General features: G+C 35.8%; 1 pseudogene; it reads left to right on the top strand.

Moving 5' to 3' along the window:
• Window positions 1–8,363: 8,363 nt before the first annotated feature.
• Window positions 8,364–9,990, top strand: LOC149158876 (UDP-glycosyltransferase 72B1 pseudogene; annotated as a pseudogene).
• Window positions 9,991–12,965: the final 2,975 nt, after the last annotated feature.

Raw genomic sequence — 12,965 nt, forward strand, 5'->3', positions numbered from 1 at the left:
AGGGACGTTAATCGTAGGGATTTGTTGTAGTGGATGGATCCTACAGTGATTTAATGTGACAATCAAAGTTGTATCAATCTCTCTGAGAATCCAATTTTTCATGATCGGTCCAAGCATATCGACATCTGGTATCACCATCTATGAGATTTTGTGCAGAGGAGAATCATGATGCTAGAGTACAATCCTATAGAGGAACATGATACAAATATTTGGACAAATGCATTGTCAAGATGAAAATTCGAGTTTCATAGAGGCAAGATCGAGGTAGAAGATAATCCCTGATATGAATGTGGAATATTATTTTTTTATGTTAATATCCTCATAAGAATAAAAAAAAATTCTTTAGGTTTGTACTCCAAAATAGCAAGTAAAACCATGAGTTTTTATGTGTGTTTTCTTATGTTAATTTCATGAAAAAATTTAAACATGAAATCGAAATACTGAATGGAAGCATGCATCAACTAATAATACACCAGCCATTGTTAAAGGAGTTCACCCCTCTTGGGCTACATCTCCTTGGATCAACTCTAATGGCATGAACCCTTCTCATAATGCTCAATGTTTAGAAAAGAAGAGTACATAAAGTGTTGAGGAATGGAAAGGTTAGTTTATCCTTCAAAGAAACAAACTTTTGCAAGAGTTATCACTCCATATACATGTTAACCTATAGTCAAACATGTAAACTTACAACAAACAAAGGCATCTTGCACCAAGACCCCATACTCAAACTTCAAAGAGCATCGATAGTACTACAATCCACTTGAAGTACATAAACAAGTCTCCACTCCAAAAATACATAGAGAAAAGAGGTATAAAATTTACAACATTGATGTAATAGTTGTTGCAGAAAGAACATGGAGGCTGGAAAACCCCTGCAAGGTCATCTCCATCTTCAAACTCCTCCATAAACTGATTCAACTCTCTGGTTAACCATGGCACCCATAGACTTCAACCTACAAAAATCCTATCTAGAAGTGCTCATTTGATTCTAATACCTACTTCAATGAGTCTAGAATGTCCAAAAATGGCTACCTAGCCTCTTTTTGCACCCAATTTGGTTGAAAACTGGAGAAATTATGACCTCTCCTATTTTTCCCACTATTCGCTCTACAAATTGCATAAAATTCAGCATCATCCTACAAATTCGCCCCATTTTTCGCTAACGAGCCACCAAATCCACCGAAATTTGGGCATATTTGTCGAACAATCAATTTAGTCACCGAGGCGGCCTAAAAACCAAAATAATGGTCATATGGGGGGGCCATGCACCCAAGGGCTAGCCCTCGATGCTGCTTCCCTCCCTCTAGCGGTCACATTTATTGCTGGTGAATGCGTTTACATGGTAGAGACCTAGTGGTTAGGGTTGGCGGTGAGGCGACAATGGTCGACGTGGTGGTCAAGGCTGGCAGTCATATAAGTAGCGCAGATGTGTTCACATGGAAAAGACCTCGTGGTTAGGAGTTGGCAGTCAGGTAAAGATGGTCAGTAGGGGTGGTTATGCTGGCAGTCAGTGTGACCATCGATGCAGTTTTCACATGGGGGTGGAGGTTAAGTCTGCCCGGCCCCTCAAACCGCGCGGCATTAAAACTTAAATATATTCACCAATGTATAATGTTAAGAAACAACTCTGCGATGCATTGGTAATGAACTATGTTGTGTGTTCGGAGGTCGATGGTTCGACCCCCGCTGCCTATGCCCTATTGATACAACCATTTTGGTGGCCTCCCGGACTACCACATGGTAGCCTCCGACTGGGCGACGTGTCAACCCGTGGTTGGCCACCATAAAAACACGTAACAACACAATACTTGCCACTTGGACCACTAACAAGGTGCCACTTGGCGTCACCCAATTCACCGAGGGAATGCTTTGACCAAGTCAAATTGCCATCTCACCTACCCAATTAGTGTCACGTTAGCAGTACAGATTGCTGACTGGGTTGTCCTTTTTTTTTTTAATTCTCCTGTTTGGCAAAACGATCAAAACACGATATCTTGATTATATTATATAGGTTTTCCGCGAAACGAGTTCCGTCGAAATCAGGACAACGAGATCTATGCGGTCATTTAGGTTCCACACCATTCTGACAAATTTTAATTTTAGGAAAATTTTGAGCTCCCAACCACTCTTCCCCATTGAAAACTTTTGGTCCCTAAAAGTTCACTTCCAATTGTTCAACATTTGAAGGTACAGTTCCTTCACTTTTCCAAATTCGATCCAATCGATGATTGTAGTTCCTTGACTTGTACTTGTCTTGGCTCTTTCTCAGGCTGAACTTGAAATATAACCCGACCAAAGAATTCAAATTCAATGTTCTTCTCGTCTTGACCATGTCGTTATGGCCATCCACAAAAACATCCTTCCCAAGAAGAATTCCCATGGTGCTCTTCTAGAAAATCCTTATCAAGGATAAGATCCCAAAAAGACTTTGACAAATGAACCAAAACAAGTTTCATATAATGAATACTTGTATAACTTGAGTGCTTAACACATTTGTAAGATACTAAATGTGTTGCAACTACTCATACAACAGTTTTAAAATGCTTTCTTAAACTAGGATTACCCATGTAGACGAGGATTGAGTTAGGGCCTATTGCGGAAGATAGAGACATAATTTTCCTCATAGAAACACATGAGCATGAAGGGTGCAAGACACCTTTGTTTGAAGGATACTGGAAGATGGAAGTGTATAACAAGGCAGCAAGAAATGGCAAAGGACACGAGGGTATAATGGTATTAGTGAGGGAAAAAGAAGGTCGTTTCGTTCAGTTAGAAAAATAAGACTCAAATAAACAATTCATTTGGTTTAAAATATCAAAAAAAGGAAATCACATCAAAATTGCAGCGTGCTATTTTGTGCCGCAAGTTTAAAAAATCTACAGAAGTAGAGGGCTTTACCACAAAGATCCCTTTGGAGCCTTAAAATCTGATATTGCAACATATTCTTAGTTTGGTGAAGTCCTTATAGTGGGTGATTTCAATGCTATGATTGAAAGTTAGCAAGCTAGCATGTTTTGTTATAAAGAAGACTACGACCCTATTTGGCTTACAAAAAAGAGTAATCATCAGTGGGAAAGAATTTCAAAGGAAAAGGGCTCCAATCTCTTTGGTGAACAATTGCTTACTCTATGTGGGGCTTTTCATTTAGTCATTTCTAATGGTTTGACTAGATGGTAAAACTCCAGTAATTTCACTTGCAATACTTACAATGGAGCAAGTGTCATTGATTATGTAATTTTCTCGCATGGTTTGTGTGAGAAAATGGAGGAAGTTTTGATTGAAGATCAAATTTGGGACTTAAAATCATATCACAAGCCAATTTTTTTAAGTTTCTCTTGGACTGGAAAGAAGCAATTAGAGTCATAAACTCAGTGTGTTCAACAAAAATTTCCCAAATGGCAGAATTCTTTTGACTCCATAAAATTGTAATACCTTCAAAATGACACTAGAGAAGCTCTTCGAGAAGGAGAAAATACCAATCATGACCTTCATAGTCACAAATTAACACATATAATTCAAAGCGCACTTGCAAAGTGCTAAAGAGCTAAAATTAAGAAGTCTGAAACAAATTGCTTTTAAGTTAATGCTTGGTTTGATGAAGAATGCAAAAAGGAAAGGAGAACGTGGAAAGAGTCAAACAAGGATAATAGAAAGCTCAAAGCTTACAAGCATATATTAAAAAAGAAAAAGAATCATTTCATGGTTTCCAGGAGGGAAGAACTAGTCTTCCTTGGGAAAAATAACCCCAAATTATTTTGGAAGGAAATTAAACTAAGAAAGATGCAAACTGAAAATAGTATTACAACTTCTAAATGGTTTGACTATGCAAGGAAACTCTATGAGCAGGATCCCAAGGTTTACCCTCCCCCCTTGGTTAACACTGATACTGAACTCTTCATGGTGCAAGAGGTAGAGATGGGTATCAACAAGCTGGGTGTTCGAAAAATAAAAGAATTAGCTAAACTCCAAGTAGAGTATTTAAAGTGGAGCTTAAAGATTCTTGCACCTCATATTACAAAAAAGTTTCAACAACATCATACAATAGGGTTTCTCCACTGATTGGACAACTACTGTGGCAATACTACTTTCAAGATTGGTGACGTCAATAATCCCTCCAATTATAGGACCATAATGATAAACCCCTTGTTTGCAAAGTCATTTGGAATCAAGCTAGAAAATAAAATCAGCAAGTGGGCAAAAGAAAGAGATAAACATACTAAAGGGCAAGAAAGCTTTAGAGCTAAATATTCCACAATTGCTCATTGTATAACTTTAAGTAACATCATTGAAAAAGTTTGAGAGAGAAAGGAAGAAGCCTTTTGTTCATTTTTTGATTCAAGAAAAGCATTTGACATGGTCCTTAGGGATAAGCTTTGGCACAGAGTGGAAGAACTTAGGGTTCCTAGACATTTGAGAGCAGCTATGCATAAGCTGTATGAAGAGGTGAAAGTGAAAATTAGAACTTTAGTAGGAATTTTTGAAAGTTTTAGAAGCGATATAAGGTTTCCCATTGCCTCCTACCCTTTTTTGTTTATATATCAACAAGCTTGATGAGCGACTAAATTCACAAGGGGGTGATGGTATCCATTTGGGTAAGTTTGTTATAAGGATTCTTTTGTATGTAGATGACCTTACTCCAATTGCTAAATCTAATCTTAGTTTGCAAGAGCACTTACTATCATGTGGCTTTTGTTTGGAAGGAAATGGGGAAGATAGAGGCATAATTTGCCTCATAGAAACACATGAGCATGAAGGGTGCAAGAAACCTTTGTTTGAAGGATACTGGAAAATGGAATTGTAGAACAAGGCAGCAGGGAATGGCAAAGGACATGAGGGTATAATGGTATTAGTGAGGGAAAAAGAAGGTCGTTTCATTCAATTAGAAAAATAAGACTCAAATAAACAATTCATTTGGTTTTAAAATATCAGAAAAAGGAAATCACATCAGAATTGCAACATGCTATTTTGTGCCGCAAGTTTTAAAAATATACAAAAGTGGAGGGCTTTACCACATAGATCCCTTTGGAGACTTAAAATCCGATATTGCAACATATTCTTAGTTCAATGAGGTCCTTATAGTGGGTGGTTTCAATGCTATGACTGAAAGTGAGCAAGCTAGCATTCTTTGTTATAAAGAAGATTACAACCATATTTGACTTACCATAGTTTCTAGTATGAATACTGGATCCAATATGATGATCCCCATGATTTATAGTGAAATATTTGAGAGTAATCATCAGTGGGAAAGAATTTCAAAGGAAAAGGGCTCCAATCTCTTTGGTGAGCAATTTCTTACTCTATGTGGGGCTTTTGATTTAGTCATTTCTAATGGTTTGACTAGATGGTAAAACTCCAGTAATTTCACTTGCAATACTTACAATGGAGCAAGTGTCATCGATTATGTAATTTTCTCGCATGGTTTGTGTGAGAAAATGCAGTAAGTTTAGATTGAAGATCAACTTTGGGAATTAAAATCAGATCACAGGCCAATTTATTTAAGTTTCTCTTGGACTGGAAAGAAGCAATTAGAGTCATAAACTCAGTGTGTTCAAAAAAATTTCCCAAAGGGAAGAATTCTTTTGACTCCATAAAATTGTAATACCTTCAAAATGATGCTAGAGAGGCTCTTCAAGAAGGAGAAAATACCAATTCACAACCTTCATAGTCACGAATTAACACATATAATTCAAAGCACACTTGCAAAGTGCTAAAGAGCAAAAATTAAGAAGTTTGAAACAAATTGCTTTTCGGTTAATGCTTTGTTTAATGAGGAATTGAAAAAGGAAAGGAGAACGTGGAAAGAGTCAAAAAATGATAACATAAAGCTCAAAGCTTACAAGCATATATTAAAAAAGAAAAATGATCATTTCATGGTTTCCATGAGGGAAGAACTAGTCTTCCTTGGGAAAAATAACCTCAGATTATTTTGGGAGGAAATTCAATTGAGAAAGATGCAAACTGAAAATAGTATTACAACTTCTAAATGGTTTGACTATGCAAGGAAGCTCTATGAGTAGGATCCCAAGGTTTACCCTCCTCCCTTGGTCAACACTAATACTGAACCCTTCACAGTGCAAGAGGTAGAGATGGGTATCAACAAGTTGGGTGCTGGAAAAAAAAAGAATTAGCTAAACTCCAAGTAGAGTATTTAAAGTGGGGCTTAAAGATTCTTGCACCTCACATTACAAAAAAATTCAACAACATCATACAATAGGGTTTCTCCATAGATTGGACAACTACTCTGGCAATACCTCTTTTCAAGAGTGGTGACGTCAATAATCCCTCCAATTACAGGACCATAATGATAAACCCCTTGTTTGCAAAGTTATTTGGAAGCATGCTAGAAAATAAAATCAACAAGTGGGTAGAAGAAAGAGATAAACCTACTAAAGGGCAAGCAAGCTTTAGACCTAAACATTCCATAATTGCTCATTGTATAATTTTAAGTGACATCATCGAAAAAGTTTGAGAGAAAGGAAGAAGCCTTTTGTTCATTTGTTGATTTAAGAAGAGCATTTGACACGGTCCCTAGGGATAAGCTTTGGCACAGAATGGAGGAACTTAGGGTTCCTAGACATTTGAGAGCAGCTATGCATAAGCTGTATGAAGAGGTGAAAGTGAAAATTAGAACTTCAGTAGCCATTTTTGAAAGTTTTAGAAGCGATATAAGGTTTCCCATTGCCTCCTATCCTTTTTGGTTTATATATCAACAAGCTTGAGGAGTGACTAAATTGACAAGGGGGTGATGGTATCCATTTGGGTAAGTTTGATATAAGGCTTCTTTTGTATGTAGATGACCTTATTCTAATTGCTAAATCTACTCTTGGTTTGCAAGAGCACTTACTATCCCTTAAACATTTTTGTAGAAGGTTGGGGATGCAAGTCAATATTAGCAAAACGAAAGTAGTGGTTTTCTCTAACAAAAGAAAACATAACCAAGATAAGTTATACTTTGAAGGGAACATTCTGGGAGAAGTTACGGATTGCAAATGCCTTGGAGTTGACTTCAACAAAAATCTAAGTTGGGATGGTTGTATAAAGAAAAGAACTTTGGGGGGTTAGAAAGCATTTTATGCTTTTCAAAATACATGTATAGAGGTAGAGTTATGGGACTAGAAAACCATTCAAACTCTTTTTGGGCTTCTAGTGATTCTGGTGATTCTCTATGGTTGTGAATTGTGGGCCAGTAGTGCATTCGACATGCCATGGAAACAAATTGAGAAATTCAGAAGTGTTTAATTACAAACAAATTCAAAATTAAAAGTGCAGTTCCTAATGTTATCTTGTTAAGTGAAACATGGGCTGCTCCTATCGAAGCAATTGTTATGGTGCAAGTCATAAGATATTTAAAAAAATTTGATCAAATGGAAGAGGGTAGATGACCTAAGGTTGTCTTTAATGACATATTGTACAAAAGAAAGAAGACTTGGATGCAACAAAATAACAAACGGTTTAGTAAATGGGGTATTTGCTTGAACATGTGTCCCATAAACAGTAAAGAGATAAAAGATTTTGTTATGGATAAGTTCTACACGCTTACTTGGGATAAGGAGCTAGGGAGCAAGAAAAAGTACCATATTGAAGTGTTTAATCCCACTCATAATCATCAACAAAATGTGTACATAGCGGCTAATATTTCTTGGAGAGCCAAAATTCTTATTGCATAGTTAATGACTAATTCTCATCAACTCCGTTGTGAAACAGGGCCCTAGAAAATACCAAAAGAAGCGTGGGAGGAAAGAGCATGTATTTTTGTTTTCCTTCCAGAAAGTGAAAATAGAAAAACATTTCATTTTAGAATGTAAGGCCTTTAAAGACAATAGAGAAAGTTATGCAACAACTAGCTCTTGGGATAATCTATTTAGATTTGTCTGAAAAATTTATTATAAAACTTCACAGGAAAATAACCAAATACAACAACTGAATAAAAAACAATGTATCCTATAAACTATTTTTACCCTAATAAATGTTAAAATAATCACATTCCTTCCCATACTAAAAATAGCCCCCCTACCCACGATATATGTATGTGATATATTAATCACATACGAATCTTTCCAAGCAAAACTATACTATTAATATATTCATAGCATCATAGTCCCCCTACCCACAATATATATATTAATCACATACGAATCTTTCCAAGCAAAACTATACTATTAATATATTCATAGCATCATCCATATTTATGCGCTGACGTTGCAAGCAAATGTCAACTGTTTTATACAGAGATCGTTGTCCGTAGCTCTTTTGCCAAGTTCTCGGAAACGACAAAAGCGTACTGGCTCATAGATTGTTTAGTTTTGGCGTATTTCGCAAGCGTCCTCCTAGATTTATTTAATTCCTGCTTCATCTTGACAGAACCCACCCTTCATGTCTGCGCATTTGCTGGTTGAATTAGAGAGACATTGATGGAGTGGCAAGAGCAGAAGCAAAAGCCTCATGTTGTGATATTCCCAGGGTTTGGATCGGGCCATCACATCCCACTGCTCGAGCTTGCAAAGCAGCTGACTGTGTACCATGGCTTTTCTGTTATCTTCTTCACCGCCAAATGGATGGGAGCCTCTCCTCACCAAACCCCGCCGTCTTCGTCGGGGGGCATGATCCGCTTCATAGAGCTCCCTGATGTTCAGATCGAGGGGGATCATGCCGGGATGTCAGTTTTGGTACGCATTCCGTTGCTATTGGAGAAGGCTAACATATTAGTGGAAGACGCTCTCACATCCTTTCCGTTTCCTGTCTGCGCTTTCATAATCGATGTTTTCGGCACACCTATGTTGGATGTTGCCTCCAAACTAGAAATACCTTCCTACATATTCTTCCCTTCTGCGGCTTCTCACCTCTGCATCACGCTCTACTTGCCAACACTTGCCCACAACATTGAAATCTCCTTCAAAGATGTGGATTTCCCGATCGAAGTGCCGGGCCTTCCGCCGATTCCTGGAATAGATTTCCCGGGCTCTCTTCAAAACAGATCTGATATTTTATTCAACTGGTTCATTCAACGTTCCCTTCGCCTTCACGAAGCGTGTGGAATATTGATAAATTCATGCCAGGAAATCGAACCAGAACAAGTAAAAGCTCTCAAGGAAAGGTTCTTAGCGTTCCCGAAAAGCAGCCTTCCATTTATGCCGTTGGGCCGCTCATATCTTCGTCTCCGTCGGAATCTGACAATAACTACGAGAAGGAGGGCTGCCTCAAATGGCTAGACGGCCAGCCCGCCTCGTCCGTTCTGTTCGTTGCTTTCGGGAGCCACGGCACGCTGTCGGAGAATCAGATTAGGGAACTTGCTTTGGGGCTAGAAGACAGCGGGCAGCGCTTCCTTTGGGTGTTGCGTAGGGAGCCTCCTCCACCGACTGAATCCACAATGACGGCCGGAACAGAAATGAGGGATGTTCTACCTGAGGGTTTCGAGACTCGAACCAAGGACCGGGGACTTGTTGTGGATTCATGGGCGCCTCAGATTGGTGTCCTCTCTCATCCATCCACCGGCGGTTTTCTTTCTCATTGCGGTTGGAATTCAACGATCGAAAGCATCTTACATGGAGTTCCGATGATCGCTTGGCCTCTCTTTGCTGAACAGAGAATGAATGCCTTCCTTCTCGTGAAGGAGATGAAGGTGGGCATTGAAGCGCAGAAGGGGGCAGATGGATTGGTGAAGAGAGAGGAAGTGGAAAGAGCGGCGAGGGAAGTAATGGAAGGAGATGGGGGAATGGAAATGAAAAAGAGGATGGAAGAATTGATGGGGAAGGCCCGGGATGCAGTGGCGGAAGGAGGGAGTTCATACAACGCGCTGGCCGCAGTGGCTTCTGTTTGGAAGGAAATGCATGCCACTAACAAACAGAGATCTGGCTCACTCAGGAGTGACCGTTTCTTTTCATAGACTGATGATACGATATTATTTCTGGGTGTGGAGGGACAATCCCATCATTGTGAATGTTATATTTGGGTTTGTGAATGCGCAGTGTTTAGTGTTTTGTTGAATAAAGATCCATGGTATATCTACCTGGAGGTTTTAAGTTTTTAAGTTCCATTTGTTCTTCCAGTTTGGATACATTAACTCCGCATTTATTATAATTTTATTAGGTCGTACTCCAGTCATCGTCCAGAAAGAATGCTCAAAGTAATATTATTTGACTGTCATGTTTTAAAAAGATTTTAGAGATATGGAAGACCGGTTGTAATATCATGTGTTTTATTTAAATTACATATAAATATGAATAATAGTGAGAACAAAAATCAAAATAAAATAAAATTAAAATAACCAAATAAAAATAATTTTATAAAAATAAAAAATAAAAATAATTTATAGTATTTATGTGAAATATAGTTTATTTAAGGAAAAATTAAATCGGTCTTGAATACCGTTAGGGTCAGCATCATTTTCAACTGCATCCAAATCATAGTTACTAAATTCTATAGAATTGGTCGAAAAATTTAAAAATCTGTTAAATTTGAAATTACATTGAGCATGTTAACTTGGGTAGTTCAATTGGCAATGACCTTGGAGATGAAGTCTCATCAAACTCGAACTCTACTTGGGGTAGCTCAATTGACAATGGTCGTGAAGATGAAGTCTCACCGAACCGGAAGTTTGCTTGGGGTAGCTCAATTCGAAATGACTGTGAAAATAAAGTGTCATGGAACCGAAAGTTCGCTTGGAGTAGCTCAATTCGAAATGGCCGTGAAAATGAAGTCTCACTAAACCGAAAATTTGCTTGAAATAGCTCAATTAGCAATCGCTGCGAAAATAAAATCTCACTAAAACATAAATTTTAGATTCAAAAACATGATAAAAATATTATCTTACCAAACTTACAAAAATAAATAAATTCAAATTTTTCATATTCAAAACCCTTTTCCATCCATCAAATTGCATAGGTGGGTTTTCATGTATGTTTGTATAGTGTTTTACAGCACCTACTCTTCATTTCTGCATGTCTGTACAAGGGATTGAAATTTTAATGAATAAAATCCTTCGACAAGTCTCGTCACGAGGTTTTGATTGAGAATATCTAATGGGCTTTGAACACGCATGTACCACTGCCATGTCATGATAAGTGTTTGCAGTTCCAGGAAACTTCACGTCCTTTTTATTATAATTATTATCAAATCCCCGTTGGGTTTCTTTCGATATCCAAGAAAAATCTGAGTTTCCGTATTGTCGTGTCTGGAGTGGTCATATACAGATTTTTTTGGAATTTTTAATGGATATACATTAAAGTTTTCATACATATGGATAAGAAAAAAAATTCATTATTTTTAATGTTTTTACTCGGTTAATAAAAAACATTAATATAGATAATCTATGTGTAACTTATGGGGCATAAAGCTTTTTGGTTTTTTGGTAAATTGTTTTGATTAAAATTAGAATTATCTATAATTAATAGTTAAATTAGATTAGATTTTTTTTTATTTATTAAATTTGGAAAAAGATCCATTTTTTTTAAGAGATTTTTAATTAAAAATAGTAGATTTTTTAATACTAGGTAAATCCAAAATTAAAATAAATCTAAATTAATTTGAATTTTTTAAATAACAATAAATTATATTTAAAATTTAAAATTATGTTAATCTATTTTTTTATTGCCATTAAATATCAATTATTTCATTGTAATTAAATATCAACTTCCATTTAGAACAAATACATTAATTTGACTAATAAAACATAATATCACTAATAATATTCAAATAATCAATAGAATCAAATATAAAACCAAATTAAATATTTTTTTTTTTTTGTATTTTTTAGATTAGCGATTATATTTTATAATTTTTTATTATATATTATAATAATGTGAAAATGATTGTAATAATTGATTTATAATTAGAATGTTATCGAACTATTTTTAATTTAATTAATATATATTAAAAACATATTTTCTAATATAAACGAGTGTATATGCATGACCAAGGAGTTCCTTTCAGTTGACAATCAATATTACACCCACTCGAATTGAATTCTGTTGGTGCGGTGGATTCAGCAAAGGGTTTCCCAGTCTTCAATGTATTTTCCCTCCATTCGTTTTTTCCATCGCCAATGATTCCTTTTATATATAATATAACAGCAAAGGGTTTGCCAGTCTTCAATGTATTTCCCCTCCATCGCCAATTATTCCTTTTATATATAATATAACATGTAAAACAAAGTAATATGGAGTTTTCCAAATTTGATATTTTTAAATCTAGACATTTAGGAGAATTAATATGGTGTTATTTTAGAATGCATTACGATTTTCAAAAATGTTTCCAATAAATTTTCAAAATTTATAAAAATTATTTAAATAAAAATAATTTTAATTATATAATTAATTTTAAATTTAATCATATAATATTATTAAAAAAAATAAATTATCTTAATTAAAAAAATGAAATAGAATTTTAATTTTATTTATATATAATTAATTTTTAATTTGAATATATAACATTATTTAAAAACTTAAATCATCTCAATTTAAAAAAATGAAATGAAACTTTATTGTGTGAAAAAACACTACACGCATTAAATATATATATTTATTAAGTTGATTAACATTTTTATTATTATTGGAAGACGGTTTACTTTCAGGTGATGGGAACATTCCTTTCTATGCATAGTTTCTCTGGTTTCTAAGCTAATTTGACTTAGCTAGTTAAGTTAATTCGAGTTAACTAAGCTAATTTGACTTAGCTAGCTAAGTTAATTCCAGTTAAGGGTCTAACTTGAGTCTTGGTTGAGTTTATTTTGAGTTGCAATTAATTAATTTAGTTTAACTGAGTTAAAGTCAGTTAAACTAGTTCCAATTGTTGGAGGAACTAGTCAGGCATCTAGTAATGTGGTGCTGCCTACAATGATCAACCAGTTAACTGATGATTCACTCATAAATAACTCATGTAAGTCAAATCTAAGAGTTACCTAGTTGAGATTCGAGTTCAGGGACAATGTACTACCAATTGTATAATCATATGAATTATACAAGTGGTGC

The sequence above is a fragment of the Pinus tabuliformis genome, chromosome 5_2 (genome assembly GCF_031772625.1).
Source record: "Pinus tabuliformis cultivar Carrire ecotype Pingquan chromosome 5_2, CPIR1, whole genome shotgun sequence".
Classification (NCBI taxonomy): Eukaryota; Viridiplantae; Streptophyta; class Pinopsida; order Pinales; family Pinaceae; genus Pinus; species Pinus tabuliformis.